Consider the following 26,038-nt stretch of genomic DNA (forward strand, 5'->3'; position numbering starts at 1 on the left):
TAATCTTTGTTATTTCTTTCCTTTTGCTTGCTTTGGGATTAGTTTGCTGTTCTTTCTCCAGTTCTTCCAAGTGGACAGTTAATTCCTGCATTTTTGCCTTTTCTTCTTTTCTGATATAGGCATTTAGGGCAATAAATTTCCCTCTTAGCACTGCCTTTGCTGCGTCCCATAAGTTTTGATATGTTGTGTTTTCATTTTCATTCGCCTTGAGGTATTTACTAATTTCTCTTGCAATTTCTTCTTTAACCCACTTGTTGTTTAAGAGTGTGTTGTTGAGCCTCCAGGTATTTGTGAATTTTCTGGCACTCCGCCTATTATTGATTTCCAACTTCATTCCTTTATGATCCGAGAGAGTGTTGTGTATGATTTCAATCTTTTTAAATTTGTTAAGACTTGCTTTGTGACCCAGCATATGGTCTATCTTTGAGAATGATCCATGAGCACTTGAGAAAAAGGTGCATCCTGCTGTTGTGGGATGTAATGTCCTATAAATGTCTATTAAGTCTAGCTCATTTATAGTAATATTCAGATTCTCTATTTCTTTATTGATCCTCTGTCTAGATGTTCTGTCCATTGATGAGAGTGGTGAATTGAAGTCTACAACTATTTGTGTCTAATTCCCTTTTCAGTGTTTGCAGTGTATTCCTCACATATTTTGGGGCATTCTGGTTCAGTGCGTAAATATTTATGATTGTTATGTCTTCTTGTTTAATTGTTCCTTTTATTAGTATATAGTGTCCTTCTTTGTCTCTTTTAACTGTTTTACATTTGAAGTCTAATTTGTTGGATATTAGTATAGCCACTCCTGCTCTTTTCTGGTTGTTATTTGCATGAAATATCTTTTCCCAACCTTTCGCTTTCAACCTATGTTTATCTTTGGGTCTAAGATGTGTTTCCTGTAGACAGCATATAGAAGGATCCTGTTTTTTAATCCATTCTGCCAGTCTATGTCTTTTGATTGGGGAATTCAGTCCATTAACATTTAGTGTTATTACTGTTTGGATAATACTTTCCTCTACCATTTTGCCTTTTGTATCATATATATCATATCTGACTTTCCTTCTTTCTACACTCTTCTCCATACCTCTCTCTTCTGTCTTTTCGTATCTGACTCTAGTGCTCCCTTTAATATTTCTTGCAGAGCTGGTCTCTTGGTCACAAATTCTCTCAGTGACTTTTTGTCTGAGAATGTTTTAATTTCTCCCTCATTTTGAAGGACAATTTTTCTGGATATAGGAGTCTTGGTTGGCAGTTTTTCTCTTTTAGTAATTTAAATATATCATCCCACTGTCTTCTAGCTTCCATGGTTTCTCCTGAGAAATCTACACATAGTCTTATTGGGTTTCCCTTGTATGTGATGGATTGTTTTTCTCTTGCTGCTTTCAAGATCCTCTCTTTCTCTTTGACCTCTGACATTCTAACTAGTAAGTGTCATGGAGAACGCCTATCTGGGTCTAATCTCTTTGGGGTGCGCTGCACTTCTTGGATCTGTAATTTTAGGTTTTTCATAAGAGTTGGGAAATTTTCAGTGATAATTTCTTCCATTATTTTTTCTCCTCCTTTACCCTTCTCTTCTCCTTCTGAGACACCCACAACACGTATATTTGTGCGCTTCATATTGTCCTTGAGTTCCCTGATACCCTGTTCAAATTTTTCCATTATTTTCCAGATAGTTTCTGTTTCTTTTTGGAATTCAGATGTTCCATCCTACAGGTCACTAATTCTAGCTTCTGTCTCTTTAAATCTACCATTGTAGGTATCCATTGTTTTTTCCATCTTTTCTATTTTGTCCTTCACTCCCATATGTTCTGTGATTTGTGTTTTCAGTTTTTCTATTTCTTCTTTTTGTTCAGCCCATGTCTTCTTCATGTTCTCCCTCAATTTATCGATTTTGTTTTTGAAGAGGTTTTCCATTTCTGTTCGTATATTCAGCATTAGTTGTTTCAGCTCCTGTATCTCATTTGAACTATTGGTTTGTTCCTTTGACTGGGCCATATTTTCAATTTTCTGAGCATGATCCGTTATCTTCTGCTGGCGTCTGGGCATTTAGTCAGATTTCCCTGGGTGTTGCACCCAACAGGTTGAAAGATTTTTCTGTGAAATCTCTGGGTTCTGTTTTTCTTATCCTGCCCAGTAGGTGGCGCTCGTGGCACACGTTTGTCTGCGGGTTCCACCAGTGAAAGGTGCTGTGGGTCCTTTATCTTTGGAAACTCTCGCCGTGGGGGAGGTTCGCCAGCCGAAGCGGCTTGGAAGAGTGCCAGCCGGCCCGGGGGTCCGAACGCGGGGAGGGTTGCTGGCCGCCATAGCCCGGGAGAGCGCCCGACCGAATTTCCTAGTTGGCCCAGGGTGCCAAGCGTGGCGGGAGGGCGCCAGCCGCCGCAGCCCGGGAGAGTGCACCGTTCCCAGCCGGAACGGGGAGTCACGTGTTTGGAAGGGACCCCCCCTGGTCACCGTTCTCCGCAGTCTGGGGATTTCCGACCCAACTCTCTCAGTTGGTCCGGGGGGCCTCGCGTGGTGGGGGCGCCAGCCGCCACGGCCCGAGTGGACCGCCTGCCCAATTCTGCCAGCTGGCCTGGGAAGGAGGAAGGGAGGGACTCCAGCCGCTTGCCATCCCACCCGGGAAAGCCCGCACCCCTCGGCGATCTCACCGGAGCTGGTTCTCCCAGACAGTCAGTCATTCCAGGATGGGGTACACTGTCCCTTTGATCTCTGGCGTGGCTCCGGGAGCTGCTGTGTATCGTCTCCACTCCCCCAGTAGCTGTTCTGGAGGAGGAAAGTTGAGGGTGGCAAGGCTGTCGAGGACGGTGGCAGAGGAGCCGGTGAAGGTGGAAGAGGGCACGGTGGTGGTTGGAGAGCCGCCAGAGCAGGAGGAGAAAAGGAAGGATAAGATGGCGGATGGAGCGCTGCCGGAGCAGAAGGGGGAAGAGGAGGGCAAGATGGCGGATGGAGCGCCGCTGGCGGAGAAGGGGGAAGTGGAGGGCTGGGTGGTGGCAGGAGCGCCGCCGGCAGAGAAAGAGGGAGAGGAGGGCTGGGTGGCGGCGGAAGCGCCGCCGGCGGAGAAAGCACCCTTCTGTTTCTTAACGTGGTGCACTGCATTGTTTTGTGTTGAACCACTCTTGCATATCTAGGATAAAACCCAGTTGACCACGATGTATAATTCTTTTAATATGCCATTGGACTCAATTTGCTAACATTTTTTGAGGATTTTTGCATCTATAATCATTACAGAAATTTTATTTTCTTGCAGCATCTTTGTCTGGCTTTGGTATTAGGATATGTTGGGTTCATGAAATCAGGTAGCATTCCCTCTTCTTCAAATTTTTATGACGTTATTTATTTATTCAGAATGCTTATTTTAAAGGTTAACTGAAATTAACTGAAGTTGAAAATGGGTTGTTTACCTATGATGTTAACATCCAAAATGTTAAATTTAGTATTAAGAATTTATAACAAAAATGGGCTTATATATAGTCTTATCTGCTATTCGAATAGTAATAGATACACTATACAATGACATCTATTATTTTCATCAGACCATACACTCCCAGTCAGATACAGAACTGCAAGAGCAACCACATTATTTCAATTTTGTCTTGCATTCTAGTTCAAGATTTTAGTTTCTAGACTTCACAAACACAGTTATTCACATAAATTTAGAGTATTTTTACTTTGTGTATGTCTAAGAACTTCTTTCTCTAACAAATTTTGTATAATTTTTCATTTGAAATATGAAACATATGGAATATCCTGAGTTATAAAAGCTTATACATTCTTTAAAACATACCATGAATTAATAATTATATATCTGTAACACATGGCCTTGCTATTCACCTATTTCTAAAAGCAGTATTCAAGTATACTTGTGCTTTGTATGTTTACATTACTATAGAACATATTTTTTGCTTTAAATAAAACTGCATATTCACAAAGATTTGTCAAATATTTAATAAATTTGGCACAACAGTCATTATGAAAATATAAACTCTTACTAGAGCTTTTTCATCTTTCATTTTTCAATGCATTTTATGTCAACCATGTAATTTCCTTTCTTGGTAGAAGTTCATAAATTTTTATCTTGTAATTTCGTCACTGCTGCTTTCTCAGCTTAGAAAATACATCACAACTTTTCTGAACATACACTATTCACTGTGCATTTCATTGTAGCAGTGAAATCTGATCATGCTGGTATTCATCATTTCCAGTTATCTCAACTGCAGGACCACTTTATTAGCTGCTTCCAATGAATTTATTAGATTCTGCAGCTCTTCTCATTTCAACAGACTATGGTTTGACTTTGCCATTTTCTTTTATATCTAGATGAAGGTTTAAAAGCAGCATTTAAAAGTCCCTAGAAAGTGCAAGCTTTAACTGTCCATCGAAATCCTAAACTGTGCAGAGGAAATATCAGTTATTTATCCTAGCAGAGTCCTTGATTTCATCTTTCCTATTTTTCAAGAATTTCATCGTAGATTCTTTTCTTAAAAAATATTTTAATTGAAAAATCTTCACACACATACAGTCCATACATGGTATACAATCAATGGCTCACAATATCATCACATAATTGTGTATTCATTACCATGATCATTTTTAAAACATTTGCATCACTCCAGAAAAAGAAATAAAAAAGAAAAAACTCATACATCCCAGGCCCCTTACCCCTTCCTCTCATTGACCAACAGTATTTCAATCTACCATTTTTTTTCCTTTATCCCCCTTATTTATTTATTTATTATTCTTATTTTTTTTCACTTATCTGTCCATATCGTGGATAAACGGAACAACAGCAATATGTTTTTGACAATCATATGGTCACGTTGTAAAGGTTATATCATTATACAGTAGTCTTCAAGAATCAAGGCTACTGGAACACAACTCGACAGTTTCAGGTATTTCCCTCCAGCAACTCCCATACACCATAAACTGAAAAGGGATATCTATAGAATGCATAAGAATAATCCCCAGGATAATATCTTGACTCTGTTTGAAATCTCTCAGTCATTGAAACTTCACTTTGTTTCATTTCTCTCTTCCCCCTTTGGGGTAAAAATGCTTTCTCAAGCCTATAAAGCCAGATTCTGGCTCACCTAGGAATTCTGTACCACACTGACAGAGAGATTTACATCCTGGGAGTTATGTCCCACGTAGGAGGGAAGGCAGTGAGTTCACCTGCTGAGTTGGCTTAGAGAGAGAGAGAGGCCACAACTGAGCAGCAAAAGAGGTTCTCTGGGAGTGACTCTTAGGCATAATTATCAGTAGGCCTAGCTTCTCCTTTGCAGGGATAAGTTTCACAGGGGCAAACCCCAAGGTCAAGTGCTCAGCCTGTTGATTTGGTTGTCCCCACTGCTTGCAACAATATCAGAAATTCTCCAAATGGGGAAGATGAATATTTCCTCCTTCCTCCCCAGTCCCCCAAGGGGCCTTTGCAAATACTTTTTTATTCTCTGCCCAAATTACTCTGGGATATATCAGGGCATTACACTAACTTGTGCAAACCAACAAGATCTCATGCCCTATTCAAGATTCCATGTACTTAGGATGTTCAATTAAACTGATCATACAAGTTAAATTAGGTAATACATTACCAAAAATGCACATTTTGTACCAAATACACATCTGTCCCTTTGGTCTCACATAGAAGTAGAAGTTTTAAAATATGAACCATATCGTCCTTTACCCTGTATTCTGATTTACCTAAGTTCTATCCAGATCAGCTTCATTTATATTCCTAGTAGAAGTCTAATCACTTTTTCAACTTTTTAAACAGTTCCTGAATGGTGTAGTGCTGACTTTCATAGCTTCAGATTTCTAACTCTCAGTCTCAGGTGTCACATAAATACCTGAAGTTTCTGGAAATGACCAGGTTATGCACAAACAGCTAAGTATCTCAGAATTTATGAATAACTATTACAAATCCTCAATATATGTGACTGCTGTAAGAGTCAAGGACCCTCTTGATTTTCATGGTGTACTATAACTTAAGTATGCCTTAAAAGTCTGTAGAACTTAATTCTTTATTTTTTCTAAACATTCAAGAGAAAAGTAAATCACTAGAAGTATTTTTAAGTTCAATTTTATATAATTTTAGTTGTGTTAGAGTCATCATTACTCTCAACTTTTATACTCAATATGAAATTATATCTAGGTACAGTAAATGTTTCACTCATTTGATAAGGCAAACTGTTCTACACTTCTATAATCTCAGGTCATGTGAGTTCCTACTGTTCAAAACAAGACAGAACAAACCTATCCTAAACTAATCACATTTACACATACATATGCAACCCAGGTATATGGGAAACTCTTTTTCTTCCCTCATTTTAAGGGCTGCTTAAAATTCAGTCCATGAATTAAGGACCTTTTCTTTCACAGAAACATTTTATTTTATCAACTTTGAATTAATACCACGAGTAAAATATTATTAAGTATAACAAGTATGAAAAAAATGGGCTTTATTTTCATGGTTATGTGTGATAGGAAGAATTCTTAGATGGCTCCCAAGATTCCCACGCTCTGGTATATTCACTTTGTATAATCCCCTCTCCTTGAGGGTAGGATAGGATTATATTGCCTTACTTGGCAAAAAGGATTTGCATTAACCAAAGGAAGATTATCTGTGTCTCTGACATATTTACATGAGGCCTTTAAATCTGGGTCTAGACATCAGAGAGAAAGAGGATGTCAGTGATATGAAGTATGAGAGAATTCTGCTGGTTTTGAAGGTCATGTTGTGGGAACAGTCTGTCATGTGGCAGAGAATGGAATGTGGAGCTCAGAATAGCCCTCAGTTGACAGCCAGCAAGGAAACAGGGAACTCCTCTTTACCACCACAAGGAACTGAATTCTGCCAACAACCTGAATGAGACTCAGATGGGACAGCAGCCCTAGACAATCCCTTGATTTCAGCTGAGATCATGGGCAGCCTCTGATGGGCTGTGCTCAGGCTTCTGACTCAAAGAACTGTCACCAAAGAAATGAGTGTTGTTTTAAGCTGCCAAGTTTGTGATAATTTGTTATGCAGCAATGGGAAAAAAGTACATTGTGGGAAAGAAGTGAAGATGAACAGAAGAGCAAATTGAATAAAGGTGAAAAAACTAGTGGAAAAGGCTCATGAAGTTTTCATGTTGTAACTCTAGGAATTGAACAAAGGGGAAAAAACGAATGGAAAAGGCTCATGAGGTTTTCATGTTGTAACTCCAGTGGTCACCAAATTGAAGTGACTTAAAGATCATCTACTAGGTATCCAAAAAATTTGAAAGCTTATATTTATGCATTTCTCTCCCTTAAATTTTTACTTTTTTGGTATATTTAATAATATATGCAATGTTAGTACATACAGTTAATGTATAGATAATAGTAATAACATAGGGACACATGTGAAAATAGTTTAGTAAATACTGTTCTAATCATGCTGTAAGTTCTAATCAACCTGTAAGAAGTTACATGCCCTCAAGAGATAACTTATCTTAATCTAAAGAACTTGCTCATCAGTTCTATAATAAAATCTGGGTCTATATTAAGTTCTCAAATTACTTAGTGTCCTTTGGCACCTTATAAGGACAGTTTTTCTACTTGTTTTGAGAAGTCCTTTCAAGTTAAATTTATTGACTAAGATAACATACACCAAGGTGGTTTGTGAATTATTATTGGAAGCATTTATTAAAACAGATTCCCAGGACTCTCCCCTAAAGATCAGATTTAGGACACCTGGGAAGATGGCAGAATAGATTACGCTGAGTTCACCTCTGCTCCATGGAACACGGGACATGACAGAAAAATGACTGGGACAGCAGTTTCAGGGTGCATGTTATCTTAGAGGGTCTTCTACACCATATAGGGAGGTCCTGGATGAAAAAGCTGAGGAATTGAGATACAGAGAATGGGGTGAGTTGGCTCAGTTGTAACTCCACTGAGGATGAGAGGTGATGCCCAGGAAAGTGACTGCCCCTGTGGCTAACTTGGGAGATCAGTCCCCTCAGCTCTGCAGCCCGGAACTCTCTTGGAGAACCCAGAAGCCAATAAACTTACCTTCCCTGCTCCCAGAGACAATCCAGCAAGTGCACAGATCCTATTGATCCCCTTTCCATATGGAGGCCCAGAGCCCACAGGAGTGAATGGACAAGGAGGTAAGGATGAGGAAGGAAGCCATGCCACATTCTGTACCCCCATGCCGCGTGCTTGCCACCACAAGCAGAATCCCTGCTGAGGTACACCCTGCCCATCCCCCAGCCCAAGAGTTGGCAGCGTTGCATGTGCACCAGGACCACCAGCCCTGGCTGGAATTGCACTGGGTCGCCAATCAGCTCGCACAGCTGATGCAGTCAGGGAGAGGCCCAAGAGTGCCATCTGGTGGGAAGAAACAGAAAGTGCAGTCTGGGAAACTGCCTATCTGTCTAGTTTCGAACAGATCCTTAAGTAATGCTGCATCCTCTGCATGAAGTCTGGGCCTCAATTTAGAGGGAAATTACTGACAAACCATGTGAAAGGAGACCTTAAATGCAAACCCAAGAAAATACAAAACCTTAGATGACTGAGGGAAATCCACTTTCAAAATAACCCCTATCAAGATAATCAAATGCCTCAAAAACAACAGAAAATCACAAAGCATATGAAGATGCAGGCAGATATGGCCCAGACAAATGAACAAATTAAAAAAATCTGGAGGTGACACAGACTTTGGAACAAATAATCAAAGATATTCATACAAATCTCTGAAATAAATTCAGTAGTTTGGCTAATAACACACTAAAGGATATCAAAAGACACTAGGAAAGCATAAAGAAGAATTTGAAAAAATAAATAGAAAAGTAGCTGCTATCACAGAGATGAAAGATTCTGTGGACCAAATTTAAAATACACTTGAGACATACAAGAGCAGATCTGAAGAGGCAGAAGAAAGAATAAGCAAACTATAGAGGACAGGACAATTGAACTCGAACACACAAAAGAAGAAATGGCAAAAAAAAAAAAATAGAAACATTGGAATTGGATTTCGGGGAAATGATGGACAACACAAAGTGCACAAATATAAGAATCTTCAATGCCCCAGAAGGAGAAGAGACGAGTAAGGGCTAGGAAGATTTGTTGAGGAAACAATGGGAGAAAACTTCCCAACCCTTATAAAAGACATAAATATGCAAATCAAAGAAGACCAATGAACCCCAAAAAGAATAATTCCAAATAGGCCTACTTCAAAACTCATACTAATCAGTCTACCAAATGTTGAAGAGAGGCAGAAATACCTGAAAGTGGCAAGAGAAAAGCAGGTCACCACATACATAGGAAACCACATAGGACTGAGTTTGGACTACTCAACAGGCACTATGGAGTTGAGAAGGCAGTATGATATATTTAAGATCCTGAAAGAGAAAGACTTCCAACCAAGAATTCTCTATTCAGCTAAGTTGTCCTTCAAAAGTGAGGTAGAAAAAAAAAGTGAGGTAGAGATTAAAATTTTCACAGGCAAACAAAGACTGAGAGAATTTGTCAACAAGAGACCAACTGTACAGGAAATACAAAGGGAGAGCTGTTGGTTGAAAAAAGAAGACAAGAAAGGAACTGACGAGTACCAGGAAAGGTAACTTAAAGGATAAAAAGAGTAAGAGGGAAAAGAATATATAGTTCTGACAAATAAAAACCAAGTGATAAGATGGTAGATTCAAGAAATGCCTTTACAGAAATAACTTTAATTGTTAATGGACTAAACTCAAAATTAAAAGACACAGATTGGCACAAAGGATTAAGAAATATGATTCAGCTATATGCTACTTACAAGAGATTCATCTTAGGTGCAAGGATACAAATAGATTGAAAGTGAAAGGATGGAAAAAGATATTCCATGCAAGCTGTAACCAAAAGAAAGCAGAAGTAGCTATACTAATATCAGACAAACTAGACTTTAAATGTAAAGACATTATAAGGGACAAGAAAGGACAGTGCATATTAATAAAAGGGAAAAAAATTCACCAAGAAGAAATAGCAATCATAAATGTTTATGCTCCCAATCAAGGAGCTCTAAAATACATGAAGCAAATATTGGCAAAATTGAAAGGGAGCAATAGACTTTTCAACAAAAATAGTGGGAGACTTCAATACACCACTCTCCTCTATAGATAGAACCATCAGACAGAGGATCAACAAAGTGATAGAGAACTTAATCTGATAAATGAATTATACCTAAAAGATATATATAGATAATTATATCTCTAAAAACTGGGATATACATTCTTCTCTACTGCTCAAGAAACATTCTCCAGGATAGATTATATGCTGGCACACAAAACATACTTTCATAAAATTAAAAAGATTGAAATTATTCAAAGCACATTCTCTGATCACAGTGGACTAAAGCTAGAAATCAATAATCACCAAAGAATAAGAACTTTCACAAATATATGGAGATTAAATAATGCACTCTCATTCAGCGGGTCATTCAAAACAGCAACTAAAAGAATCAAGTATCTGGGAATAAAGTTAACCAAGGATGTAAAGACTTGTACACATAAAACTATATAACATTGCTAGAAGAAATCAAAGATCTAAATAGGTGGAAAAACATTCACTGCTCATCGATAGGAAAGTTAAATGTAGTTAGGATGTCTACCCAAATTGATCTGCACATTCAACACAATCAAAATTCGAAGAACCAACTTTGAAGATATGGAAAAGCTAGTTATCAAATTTATTTGTAAAGGAAAGAGATCTCAAATAGAGATCTTAAATATCCTAAAAAGGAACTAAGTAGGAGGACTAACGCTTGCTGATTTTAAAGCTTATTATATAAAGCATTATAATAACTGGTCAAAACAGCATGGTACTGGCACAAAGATAGAAGTATTAACCAGTGGAACTGAATCGAGAGTGCAGAGATAGACCACCAAATCTATGAACTGATCTTTGACAAGGTCCTCATATCCACTGAACTGGGATAGAATAGTCTTTTCAATAAATGGGCATGTGAGAACTGGATGTCAATAGCCAAAAGAATGAAAGACAATCCTTACCTTATACCCTATACAAAATTAACTCAACATGTTTCAAAGATCTAAATATAAGAGCTAGTAACATAAAACTCCCAGAAGAAAATATAGGGAAACATCTTCAAGATGAGTTTATCAAAAAGGTGAAGTGGCAGCCAACCCAATGGGAGAAAATATTTGGAAATCACATATCAGATAAAGGTTTGATATCCTATATATAAAGAAATCATACAACTCGAGAACAAAAGAACAAAAAACCCAATTTTAAAACGGGTTAAAGATATAAATAGGCATTTTTTCTGAAAAGCAAATACAGATGGCTAAAGAGCACATGAAGAGATGCTCATCTTCATTAGCTATAAGGGAAATGCAAATCAAGATGACAATGAGATATAAGCTCATAAACATAAGAATGGCTGCTATTAAACAAACAATAAACTACAAATGTTGGAGAGGATGTGGAGAAATTGGACACTTAAGGATTGCTGGTGGGAATGTATAATGGTACAGCCACTATGGAAGACGCTTCTTCAGAATACTAAATATCAAGTTACTCTAATGCCTGGCAACACCACTACTCAATACATACCCAGAATAACTGAAAGCAGTGACACAAACAGATATTTTCCCACTGTCACAGCAGCACTATTCACAATTGCCAAAAGATGGAAACAACCCATCAATGGACAAGTGGATTAACAAAATGTGGTATATACATATGGTGAAATATTATGTAGCAGTAAAATGAAATGAGGTCCCAAAGCATATGACAACATGGATGAAACTTGAGGACATAATATTGAGTGAAATAAACCACACACAAAAGGACAGATACTGTATGATTTTACTATTATGACCTTAGTGAAAGTAAACTCAGAGACTTGTAATATAGAATATAGGGGACCTAGAGATACACAGAATAAAGAGCTGGGTGAATGGTTAGCTAATGAGGCTGAATTTAAATGTAAGGGAACAGATAGAAGTGAAATCAGTTCTTTAGTGGGTTTAAAGTAATACTGCCATACTGAAGGTGAACATGATTGAAAGGGGTGTTATAGAGACATGTATCCCACAATTAACAGTACAGAGATAAATAAGTTCTTGCATGAACTACTTCAAAGGTATGTATCTTATACAAAGAATCAACAATAGAGGGATATAGGGGAAAAAAACTACTATTGCACACTATGGTCTACATTTAACAGGAAGGCATCGATATTACCACAGCAATACCAGGGTTAAAAATAGGGGTGAAGGACAAGCATAAAGGGGAGGTTTGGATACTTTATTTGGTGAGGGTGTGCTTATTTATTTTCACTTTGGAGCATTTAAAGTGTCTAAAATTGAGAGTATTGATGATTGTACAATTAAATAAGGATAATGTGAGACATGGATTACTTACTTTGGACATTATTCATGATGCCCAATAGATGGAGGTGACTGAAGGTTACATTGACTGAGAAGTAGAATGGTGAACTCTGATGTATATATATGATGGAATATTGTACGGCTACAGAAAGGAATGAAGTCATGAGGCATGCAAAAGGTGAGTGAAACTTGGGGACATTATGTGATGCAAAATAAGCCAGAAAAAAAAGAACAAATATTGTATAGTCTCAAGTAGAAAATACTTATAAGAAAATTGATGGAGGTGGGGCATAATGGCAGCATATTGAGGTGTGGAATTTAGTTTGTCCTTCAGAGCAGCTAGTAAATAGTAAGGAAAAGTACAGAAAAAGTGCTGGGGGAACATCAGTAACCAGACATATGGTGTATATCAATCTGGATTAGGTGGAATGGCTGAGATCCTACAGAGAACTGTAACTACCCCAAGCAGTGGAAGCGGTGTCCCTCCCCGACAAACACAGCAGGCTGGTTCCTTGAGGGGAAAGGGAACAGACTTTATTTTTTTAAACTTTTTTATTGTATAATATAACATACATATATACAAAACAAAGAAATAAAAAAAGCAATAATTTTCAGAGCACTCTTCAACACGTAGTTATAGGACAGATCCCAGTTTGTCATGGGCTACCATACCATCCTCTCAGATTTTTCCTTCTAGCTGCTCCAGAATATAGGGAGCTAGAAGGAATATTTTTTTATCATCATAATTGACTCTTTTTTCCTTTTTTGAAAAATAACATATATACAAAAAAGCAATAAATTTCAAAGGACAGCACCACAATTAATTATAGAACATATGTCAGAGTTTGGCATGGGTTACTATTCTATGCTTCTAGGTTTTTACTTCTAGCTGCTCTAAGATACTGGAGACTAAAAGAGATATCAATTTAATGATTCAGCATTCATATTCATTTGCTAAATCCTATCTTCTCTGTATAACAACACCAACACCTTTGATCTTTCTATCCCTCTCTTTAGGGGTATTTGGGCTATGGCCATTCTAATTTTTTAATGTTGGAAGGTTTTGTCACTAATAGGGGATAGGGAGATGAAACTATCTGATGTTCTGGAGAGGCTGGACCCTCTAGGTTTCAGGACTTACATGGTCCAAGGAACCATCTGGAGGTTGTAGGTTTCTGGAAAGTTACTCTAGTGCATGGAACCTATGTAGAATCTTATATATTGCCCTAGATGATCTTTAGGATTGGCTGGAATGGTTTTGGTTGGGTTTGGCAGGTTATGATAGGTAGCAATGTCTAACTGAAGCTTGTGTAAGAGCAACCTACAGGCTCTATTTGAGCTCTCTTTGCCACTGATACTTTATTAGAGTTCTAGTTTGCTAGCTGCTGGAATGCAATATACCAGAAACAGAATGGCTTTTTAAAAGGGGAATTTAATGAGTTTCTAGTTTACAGTTCTAACACCAAGAAATGTCCCAATTAAACAAGGCTATAGAAATGTCCAATCACAGGCATCCAGGGAAAGATACTTTGATTCAAGAAGGCTGATGAAGTTCAAGGTCTCTCTCTCAAGTGAGAAGGCACAATGGCGAACACCATCAGGGCTTCTTTTCAGCTGGAAGGGCACATGGCAAACATGGCATCATCTGCTAGTTTTCTCTCCTGGCTTCGGTTTCATGAAGCTCCTGGGGAGGCGTTTTCCTTCTTCATCTCTAAAGGTCGCTGGCTCGTGGACTCTCTACTTCATGGTGCTGCAGCATTCTCTGCTCTCTCCAAATCTCCTTCATTTTCCAAAATGTTTCCTCTTTTATAGGACTCCAAAAACTTATCAAGACCCACCCAAATGGGTGGAGACATGTTGTCACTGCATCCAGCTTAACAACCACTCTTGATTAAATCACATCTCCAGGGAGATGATCTGATTACAGTTTCAAACATACAGTATTGAATAGGGATTATTCTGCCTTTATGAAATGGGATTTAGATTAAAACATGGCTTTTCTAGGGGACATACATCCTTTCAAACCAGCAAAATTAGTTACATTTCTTTCCCCCCTTTTGGTCAGGATGGAATTATTGATCCCATGGTTCTAAGGCTGAACTCATCCCTGGAAGTCATCTCCTGTGCTGCCAGAGAGACTTTCATCCCTGGATGTCATGTCCCACATAGTGGGGAGAACTATAATTTCACTTAAAAAGTTGAGCTTAAAAAAGAGGTCCTCCAGAAGTAACTTTTGGGCATACCTATAGGTAGGCTAAGCTCCACTACCTACATAAGCTTCACAAGAGTGTCAAGATCAAGGGCTTAGCCTGTTGATTTGAGTGTCCCTAATGTTTGACACAGGTGGGGGTCTATCCCCTGATGGTAAAGTTTAATAGTTTCTTTTTTTTTCTCTCATCCCTCAAGGGACTTTGCCAATATCTTTTGATTATCTGCTTACTATATTCTAGGATGTACCCAGGCATTACAGTCAACTACACAGGATTAAAGGCCTTTATTCTTATTCTGGGCTCCCTGTGTTTCAATTGCTTAAATGAGCTATCCAGACAGGTTGAGTTAGATTATGTGGTATAGAAAATTTAGGTTAAAGATAAAATAAACCTTTTTCCTTTGGTCTCAAAGAGTAGGTGTGGTTCTAAAATGTAGGAAATGTCTTCCTTAAGGGAACAGACTTTAATAGCAATGAGGGCTTAGCTCAACCAAGCTCCAATTGCAGAATTAATGAACAAATTCTGACTACTGAAAACAGGCCCCCAACACAGATAAACCTGGGATAAGAACTAAAGGAACTAGGAGGTTTTGCCCATGCAGAGTAGGGGCAGAGCTGATAGGAAAAAAAAAAAAGGTGGGGATGGGTTTGAGTTGGACAGCACAAAATATTGGAAAAGAGCTGAAATCTAAGAAAAGGAGGCACATAGTATGTGGCACAGAGCTACGTACTAACTCAAGGTCTTGACTGACAAATCCAAGAAGCAGGTGTGCAGTTCTGCAAAGTCTTTTTAGCTTTTTTTAAAAATTATTATTCCTTAAACAGTTCATCATATAGGACTGGAAGCACTCTCAGGCTCCAACACTGACCCAACGAGGATGGAATTAAGCTTCTCTGAGAGACAAAGTAATTAGTCAGGTGAAAGAGGTTAATTCCTAAAGGATGTATCTTCCCCAAGAAAAGGGGGGCAGGGCCCAGCCCAAGAAGAATCCCTCCCTCAAGGAATTGAGACCCCAGGGACTGGAAAAGAGTAGCAATGAAACCCATTTTACTACCTCATCTCTGTCTCAACCATGCCCCTGGCAGGAAGAATCTGCTTAAATTGAAGGCAACATATCACTTCCCACAGCTGGTGGGAAGCTGTGGGAAGACAAGTGCCACATGCTCAGCAAGACAGGAAAAGCAGAGTCTAAAGGCTTCATAGGAAAGTCTGACAACCTTCTGGGTCTCACCCTCAGGGAAAACTGATGCTGGCTCCTCTTTCCTCCTGAGATGAGGGCCTGTCTGGTATGGAAAAATCTGACTGAGGTCTATAATATCTGAGGTGACCCTTTTCAAATAAAAGGCTCCATATAGGCAGGACAAGAAACTGAAAATCAAGAGCTGAAAAATTCTGATCAGATAAACAGAACATATGCTAGAGACCTAGAATAACTTGAATTGAATTTCAAAGAACAGATAGAGAATAAAGCCATCCAGCAAGAAAACCCTAGGTAAAAGAGTGAAAACTCGACAATAAACTAATTAAGGAAATCAAATGTCTAGATGCCAGTGAAAAATAATGAGTCATACTAGGAAGTTGAAGATATGGCACAGTCAAAGGAACAAACCAACACTTCAAATAAGATACAGGAGTTGAAACAACTAATTTAGGATGTTAGAACAGATATGCCAAAATCTCATCAAAAATCAAATTAACAAGTTGAGGGAGGGTATAAAGATGATATTGGGCAGCAAAAAGAATTAGAAAGCTTGAAAAATCACAGAACTTATAAGAATGAAAGGAAGAAAAGAAGAGATTAAAAAAAAAAACAGAAACCAACAACAATAGATTTGAAGAGGGAGAAGAAAGAATTAGTGAAGTCGAGGACTGGACATCTGAAATCTGACATACAAAATAAATATAGGGAAAAGAATGGAAAAATATGAGCAGGGTCTCATATTGAATTGAATGACAACATGAAATGCATGAATATATGTGTGGTGGGTGTTCCAGAAGGAGAAGAGAAGGGAAAAGGAGGAGAAAGACTAATGGAGAAAATAATCACTGAAAATTTACCATCATTTATGAAAGACATAAAGTGAAGAAGTGTAGTGTACCCCAAACAGAACAGATATAAATAGACATATTCCAAGACATTTACTAATCAGATTGTCAAATGTCAAAGACAGAGAATTGTGAAAGCAGCAAAAGAATAGGAATCCATCACATATAAGTCAATAAGACTATGTGTGGATTTCTCAGCAGAAACCATGGAGGCGAGAAGGCAGTGGAATGATATAATTAAGACACTAAAAGAGAAAATCTGCCAAATGAGAATTCGATATCCAGCAAAACTGTGCTTCAAAAATGAGGGGGAGATTAAAATATTTTCAGACAAACAATCACTGGGAGTATTTGTGACTAAGAGACTGGCTCTGCAAGAAAGACTAAATGGAGCACTACAGGCAGTTGGGAAAAGGTAGAAGAAGCGTGTAGAAATGAAGACTCAGTAAAAGCAAAAAGAGAGAAAAATTAGATATGACATGTAAAATCCAGAAACAAATGGCAGCAGAAAATACTGCCTTTACAGTAATAGCATTAAATGTAATGGATTAACTCCCCAATTAAAAGACATAGACTGGCAGAACGGATTAAAAAACAGGACCCATCTATATGAATCTCCAGAAGACTCACTTTAGACCCAAGGACAAAAATAGGTTGAATATGAAAGGTTGGGAAAAGATATTTCATGCAAATCACAGTCAGAAAAGAGCAGGAGTAACTACACTAATATGTGAAAAATTAGACTTCAAATGTAAAACAATTAATAGAGACAAAGAATGACACTATGTATTAATAAAAGGAACAATTCAATAAGAAAACATAACAATCAAAAATATTTATGCACCAAGCCAGAGTTCTCCAAAATACATGAGGCAAACATTGACTAACACTGAGGGGGTAGGTAGAAATCTTTACCATAATAGTTGGAGACTTCAGTTCCCTGCTCTCATCAATGGATAGAGCATATAAACAGTGGATCAATAAGGAAACATGAGATTTTAAATAATACATTACATGAACTAGACTTAACAGACATTTAGAGAACATTACACCCCACAACAGCAGGACACACATTTTTCTCCGGTGCTCATGGATCATTCTCAAAGATAATGGGTCAAAAAGCAAGTCTCAATAAATTTAAAAAGACTGAAATTATACAAAATACTTTCTTGGCTCTTAATGGAATGAAGTTGGAAATCAATGACAGAGGGCCAGAAAATCCACAAATATGTAGAGGCTAAACAACACACTCTTAAACAATCAGTGGGTCAAGGGAGAAATTACAAGTGAAATCAGAAAATATTTTGAAACAAATGAAAATGAAAATCCAACATATCAAAATTTATGGGATGTAGCAAAATCAGTGCTGAGAGGGAAATTTTTTGTCTTAAAAATCGATGTAGTCTTACCTAGTTTGACGAGAGAGAGAGAGAGAGAGAGAGAGAGAGAGAGAGAGAGAGAGAGAGAGAATGTAAATAAATAAAGCCAGAAATGGAAGAGGAGTCATAACCACTCCTGCAAAAATAAAGGAGGTAATGAAAGGATACTATGAGCAACTATATGCTAATAAAGTAGACAATATGGATGAAATGGGCAACTTCCTAGAATGACATGAATAACCAACACTGACTCGAGAATAGATGACCTCAACAAAGCAATCACAAGCAAAGAAATTGAATCAGTCATCAAGAAGCTCTCAGAAAAGTCCAGGACCAGATGGCTTCACATGTGAATTCTACCAAGCATTCAAGAAAGAATTAGTACCAATCCTGCTCAAGCTCCTCAAAAAACAAAAACAAAACAAAAAACCTGGAGAGGAGGGAAAGCTACTCATTCTATGAAGCCAACATCACCTTAACATGAAAGCCAGATGAAATAGCACAAGAAAAGAAAATTACAGACAATCTTTTTAATGAATACAGATGCAAAAATCCCCAACAAAATACATGCAAAGTGAATTCAGGAGCACATTAAAACAATTATACACTATGGCCAAGTGGGATTTATTCCAGGTATGCAAGGCTAGCACAACAGAAGAAAATCAATTAATGTAATACACCATATCAATAAAACAAAGCAGAAAAACCACATGATCATCACGATTGATGCAAAAAAGGCATTTGACAACAACCTTTCTTTTTTTCTTAATTAATTTTAGTTTTTAAAAATATAACAACAAATACAAACATTCTTAACTTTTGATCATTCCATTCTACATATATAATTAGTAATTCACAATATCATCACATAGTTGCATATTCATCATCATGATCATTTCTCAGAACATTTGCATCTATTCAGAAAAAGAAATAGAAAGAAAACAGAAAAAAATTCATATATATTATATCCCTTATCCCTCCCTTTCATTGATCACTAACATTTCAATCTAAATTTATTTTAACATTTGTTCCCCCTATTAGTCATCTTTATTCCGTATGTTTTACTTGTCTGTTGATAAGGCAGATAAAAGGAGCACCAGACACAAGGTTTTCACAATCACACAGTCACATTGTGAAAGCTATATCATTATACAATCATCTTCAAGAAACATGGCTACTAGAACACAGCTCTACATTTTCAGGCAGTTCCCTCTAGCCTCTCCATTACATCTTTTTTTTTTAATACCAAAAAAACACCAAATAAGCGCAAACATTCCTATTTTGATCATTCCGTTCTACATATATAATCAGTAATTCACAATATCATCACATAGTTGTATATTCATCATCACGATCACTTCTTGGAACATTTGCTTCTATTCAGAAAAAGAAATAAAAAGAAAACAGAAAAAAAATTATACATACCATACTCCTTACTCCTCCCTTTCTTTGATCACTAGCATTTCAAACTAAATTTATTTTAACATTTGTTCCCCCATTATTTATTTTTATTCCATATGTTCTACTTGTCTGTTGACAAGGTAGATAAAAGGAGAATTAGACACAAGGTTTTCACAATCACGCAGTCACACTGTGAAAGCTATATCATCATACAATCATCTTCAAGAAAAATGGCTACTAGAACACAGCTCTAATTTTCAGGCAGTTCCCTCCAGCCTCTCCATTACATCTTGACTAACAAGATTATATCTACTTAATGCATAAGAATAACCTCCAGGATAACCTCTCGACTCTGTTTGGAATCTCTCAGCCATTGACACTTTCTTTTGTCTCATTTTGCTCTTCCCCCTTTTGGTCGAGAAGGTTTTCTCAATCCCTTGATGCTGAGTCTCAGCTTATTCTAGGATTTCTGTCCCACGTTGCCAAGGGGTCCACACCCCTGGGAGTCATGTCCCACATAGATAGGGGAAGGGTGGTGAGTTTGCTTGTTGAATTAGCTGGAGAGAGAGGCCACATCTGAGCAACAAAAGAGTCAACAACCTTTTTTGATGAAAACACTTCAAAGGATAGAAAAGAAGGTAACTTCCTCAACATGAGAAAGGTAATATAAGAAAAACGTACAGCTTACATCATCCTCAATGGGGAAAGACTGAAAACTTTTCCTCTAAGATCAGCAAAAAAATGAGGATGACCACTTTCACCATTGTTATTCAGCATTGTGTCTGGAGTTCTAGCCAGAACAATTAGACCAAAAAAAGAAAGCAAACAAATTGGAAAGAAAGAAGTAAAACCCTCAATGTTTGCAGATGACATACTATATGTCGAAAATCCCCCAAAATGTACAGCAAAGCTACTAGAGCTAATAAATGAGCACACCAAAGTAGAAGGGTACAAGATCAATGCCCCAAAATCAGTTGTTTCTATACATAATGATGAGCGATATGAGGAGGAAATCAAGAAATAATTCCATTTACAGTAGGAACCAAAAGAATCAAATACTTAGGAATAAATTTAACTAAGGATACAAAAGACCTATACACAGAAAACTATAAGAAATTGCTACAAGAAATCATGGAAGACCTAAATAAATGGAAGGGCATACCGTGGTCATGAATTAGAAGACTAAATACAGGTAAGATGTCAATTCTACCCAAATTGATTTATAGATTCAGTACAATACCAATTAAAATCTCAACAACTTACTTTGCAGAAATAGCAAAACCAGTAACCAAATTTGTTTGGAAGGAAAGCGTTCCCTGAATAGCTAAAAATATCTTGATAACGAAAACTGAAGTGAGAGGTCTCACACTATATGACACTAAAGCATATTATGAAGCTAAGTGGTCAAAACAGCATAGTACTGGCATAAAGACAGATATATGACCAATGGAATTGGACTGAGTGGTCAGAAATAGACTCCTCATCAATGGACAATTACTTATTTATTTTTTGTTTGTCTGTTTATTTTTATTACATGGGCAGGCACTGGGAAACAAACCTGGGTCTCCAGCATGGCAGGTGAGAACTCTGCCACTGAGCCACCATGGCCCGCCCAACAATTGATTTTTGATAAGGCAGTCAAGCCAACCCAACTGTGACAGAGTAGCCTCTTCAGTAAATGCTGTTTGGAGACCTGGATATCCATATGCAAAAGAATGAAAGAGGATTCATATCTCACACCCTATACAAAAATTAACTCAAAATGGATCAAAGACGTAGACATTAGACCTAAGATCATAAAACTTGCAGAAGAAAATGGAGGGAAATATTTATAAATTTTGTAATAGGAGGCAGTTTCCTACACCTTACACCCAAAGCATGAGTGTTGAGAAAAGAATTAGATATATGGGATCTTCCTCAAAAGTAAGCACTTTTGTGAATCAAATAACTTTGTCAGGAAAGTAAAAAAGTCTATGCAATGGGAGACAATATTTGGAAACCACCTATCAGATAAGCATTTAGTATCCAGAACATACAGATATTCTTCAACTCAACAACACAAACAATCCAATTAAAAAATAGGCAAAACTCTCTCTCCAGCCAACACAATAAGCAAACTCACCCCCCTCCCACTGTCTATGTGGGACATGACTCCCAGGGGCATGGACCTTCCTGGCAACATGGGACAAAAATCCTGGAATGAGCTGAGACTCAGCATCAGGGGATTGAGAAAACCTTCTCGAACAAAAGAACGAAATGAGACCAAAAAAAAGTGTCAATGGCTGAGAGATTCCAAACAGAGTCGTGAGGTTATCCGGGAGGTTATTCTTATGCATTAAAATCACCTTGATAGTCAAGATGTAGTGAAGAGGCTGGAGGAAACTGCCTGAAAATGTAGAGCTGTGTTCCAGTAACCATGTTTCTTGAAGATGATTGTATAATGATATAACTTTCACAATGTCACTGTGTGATTGTGAAAACCTTGTGTCTGATGCTCCTTTTATCTGCCTTATCAACAGACGAGTAAAACATACGGAATAAAGATGAATAATAGGGGGAACAAATGTTAAAATAAATTTAGATCGAAATGCTGGTGATCAGTGAGGGGGAGGAATGGGGGGTATGGCATATATGAATTTTTTTCTGTTTTCTTTTTATTTCTTTTTCTGAATAGATGCAAATGTTCTGAGAAATGATCATGATGATGAATATGCAACTATGTGATGATAGTTTGAATTACTGATTATATACGTAGAATGGAATGATCAAAAGTTAAGAATGTTCGCATTTGTTAGGTGTTTTTGGCATTTAAAAAAAATTTTTTTAATTAAATAAAAATAAAAATAAAATAAATAAATAAAACCAAAAAAATAGGCAAAAGATATGAACAGACACTTCTCAGAAGAGGAAATAAAATGGCTAAAAGGCATATGAAAAGATGCTCAACTTCACTGACTATTAGGAAAATGCAAATCACAACCACAATGGGATTTTTTTCTCATGCCTACTAGAATGACCATTATGAAAAAAAGAACATGACCAGTGCTGGAGAGGATGTGGAGAAAGAGGCACTCATTCACTGTTGGAGGGAATGTAAAATGGTACAACTGCTCTGGAAGGCAGTTTGGTGGTTCCTCAGGAAGCTAAGTATAGAATTGCCATATGATACAGAATGTAATTACTAGGTATACATTCAGAGGAACCGAACATTGCTCACCGATCTTTATGGCAGCATTATTTATGATTGCCAAGAGATGGAAACAGCCCAAATGTCTATCAAAGGATGAGTGCCTAAACTAACTGTGGTAGATATATATGATGGAATATTATTCAGCTGTAAGACAGAATAAAGTCATGAAGCATGTAACAATGTGGATAAGCCTTGACGACATTATGCTGAGTGAAATTAGACAGAAACAAAAGGACAAATACTACATGTTCTCATTAATATGAACAAACATTAATAAGTAGTGAACTTTAAGAGTTGAAGTTAAGAACACAGAAATAGGGTGGAGATTGGGCTTTGGTGGTGAAGGAATACAGATTGTACAAAGGACTGATTGTAAAAATTTAAAAATGGATAGCACAATACTACCTGCTTGTAGTACACTGAATGAAAGTGAATGTGAGTATGATTGAGGGAGAATGTTTGGGGGCATATATAAAACCAGAAGGAACGATAGAGGATAAAGACTGAGACAGTATAACTTGGGAATGCCTAGAGTGGACAATGATGTTGATTAAATATACAAATAAAAAGTTTTTGCTTGAGGTAGAACAAATGAATGTCAACATTGCAAGGTTTTGAAAATGGATGGTATATAGGAAAAAATACAATGCAAGCTAAGGTCTGTAGTCAATAGTAACATTGTAATATGCTTTCATTGAATGTAACAAAGGCATTATGCTAAAACAAAATGTTAATAGGCAGATTATTTGTGAAAGAAAAGAAAATGTCTTCAATAGACTATGTCAGTGAATGCATGTCTATTTACTTAGGTTGGATTGTATGATGTGCGAATAAAGCTGTTTAAAAACGAACACAAAGAAACAATTGTTAGAGAATATGCGGAAAGATGTACCTATTCACTATCCAGGAAACTGAGAGGTGCAGTCCCTTGGAGAGTGGGTCCACTGGAGTCTAGGGGTGGGGTTGCCATATGATCCTGTAACCCCATTGCTTGATATATACCTGGAGAGCTGAACATGGGGACACGAATAGATATTTGCATACTGGTGATTATGGCGGCAGTGTTCATGATTCACATCGGATGGAGGTGGCCTAAGGGACAACGACTGATGAATGGAAGGAGGAACTGTGGTGTACATACAATGGACTACTGAACAGCAGCAAGAAGGAAAGTAGTTGTGAGACATGCAACTGGAGAATGAACCATAAGGACTGTATGTTGAATGAAATGTCAGAAACAAAAAAGACAAATATTATCATGCCTCAATCATATGGACTAACTGTAATATATAAACTCAATGAACTGAAGTCGAGAGCATAAGTTATCAGGTTAGGGCCTAGATCATAAGCTCTTACAGCAGTTGCATGTATTCAGGAGACTTAACTATTTCTAAATTCTGAGATACTGAGCTGCTTGTATATAATCTGATCATTCCCAGAAACTACAGGATTTATGTAACACCTGAGACTCAGAGTTAGAGCTCTGAAGCTATGAAAGTCAGCACTACCCCATACAGGAATGGTTAAAAAAGGTGAAAAAGGGGTCATACTTCAACTAGAGATATGAATGAAGCTGATCTGGATAGCACTGGGAGAGATCAGAATACAGGGTAAAGGATAATACGGTCCATATTTTAAAACTTCTACTTCTGTGTGAGACTAAAGGAAGAAATGTTTATTTGGTGCAAAATTTAAATTTTGGGTAGCACATTACCTAATATAACTTGTATGGTCACTTCAGTTGAACACCAAAGTACATAGAATTTTGAATGGGGCATGAGATCTTGTTGGTTTGTCCAGGTTAGTCTGTTGCCCTGACATACCCCTGAGTAATTTGGACAGTGAATAAAGTACTTGCAAAGTCCCCTTGGGTGATGGGGAGAAAGGAGGAAATATTCAACTTCCCCATTTGGAGTATTCCTGATATTCTCACAAGCAGTGGGGACAACCAAATCAATAGGCTGAACCCTCAATCTTGGGGTTCGCCCCCTATGAAACTTATTCCTGTAAAAGATAGGCTAAACATATTATAATTATGCCTAAGAGTCACCCCCAGAGAACCTCTTTTGCTGTTTAGATGTGGTCTCTCTCTCTAAGCCAATTTGGTAGGTGAATTCACTGCCCTCCCCACTATGTGGGACATGACTCTCAGGGGTGTAAATCTCCCTGGCAATGTGGGACAGAATTCACAGGATGAGCTGGGACCTGGAATCATGGGATTGAGAGTCTTCTTGACCAAAAGGGGGGCGAGAGAAATAAGATGAAATAGTTTCAGTGGCTGAGAGATTTCAGAGTTGAGAGATTATCCTGGAGGTTATTCTTATGCATCATAGAGATATCCCTTTTCAGTTTATGACTGGAGGGGCTGGAGGGAAGTAACTGAAACTGCTGAGCTGTGTTCCAGTAGCACTGATTCCTAAAGACGACTGTATAAAAATATAGTTTTTACAATGTGATTGTGTGATTCTGAAAACCTTGTGTCTGATGCTCCTTTTATCCAGGGTATAGATAGATGAGTAAAAAAATATGGATACAACATAAATAAATAATAGGGGGGATAAGGGGTTAAAATTTTTTTGAGTAGATTGAAGTACTAGTGGTCAGTGAGAGGGAGGGATAAGGGGTATGGGATGTATGAGTTTTATATTTTTTCTTTCCTATTCTGAAGTGATGCACATGTTCTAAAAATGATCTTGGAGAAAAGGGGTATGGGATGTATGAGTTTCATATTTTTTCTTTCCTTTTCTGAAGTGATACAAATGTTCTAAAAATGATCTTGGAGATGAATACGCAACTGTGATGATATTGTGAGCCGTTAATTGTATACCATGTTTGGGCTGTATGTGTGTGAAGATGTGTCAATAAAAACATAAAAAAAGAAAGAAAGAAAACAGACCCCTCCCCGCCCTGCCCTAAACAAAAACAAAAACAAAAACAAAAAAAACAGGGCACTGACTGAGAGCTTTTAAAGAAGTCACATTTAGTTCAGAGTTGTAAATGTTATTTCTAGTTTTTGAGATGCTGTGCTATGTATGTATAACCTTGTAACTCCTTGGAACTTTGGCTACCTGTGTGACACAGTCTCAGAGGTGGAGTTCTGCAGCTCTGAAGGTCAGCATTGCTCTACAGAACAACTGTGGAGACTGGATTTCAGTCAGAGATAAAAACAAAGTCGATCGAGTTAGGACTAAGGTAAATCGGAACGCAGGATTAAGGAGGACAGTATCTGTATTTTAGAACTTCATCTAATGAATGAGACCAAAGGAAGGGAGGTTTATTTTGTGTGCAAAACCTAAGTTTTCTTAGCACATCATCTAACTCAACCTGTCTTAATAGCTCATTCAAAGAACCCAAACGTATGGCACCCAGAATGGGAATGAGGTCTTGTAATCCTGGATAGCTTAGTGTAATACCCAGATACATCTCAGAGTATGCTGAGCAGATAATTAAAGAGTATCAGCAAAA

General features: G+C 37.6%; 1 long non-coding RNA gene across 1 annotated transcript in view; it reads left to right on the forward strand.

The window, feature by feature from the left end:
• LOC143677914 (uncharacterized) overlaps positions 1 to 26,038 on the forward strand; it is a 65,863-nt gene that overhangs the window by 25,439 nt on the left and 14,386 nt on the right. The window contains exon 3 of the long non-coding RNA XR_013172975.1: positions 12,410 to 12,525. This is a non-coding gene — a long non-coding RNA (uncharacterized LOC143677914). The remainder of the gene's footprint in view (positions 1 to 12,409; positions 12,526 to 26,038) is intronic.

The sequence above is a fragment of the Tamandua tetradactyla genome, chromosome 3 (assembly GCF_023851605.1).
Source record: "Tamandua tetradactyla isolate mTamTet1 chromosome 3, mTamTet1.pri, whole genome shotgun sequence".
In the NCBI taxonomy this organism is placed as follows: Eukaryota; Metazoa; Chordata; class Mammalia; order Pilosa; family Myrmecophagidae; genus Tamandua; species Tamandua tetradactyla.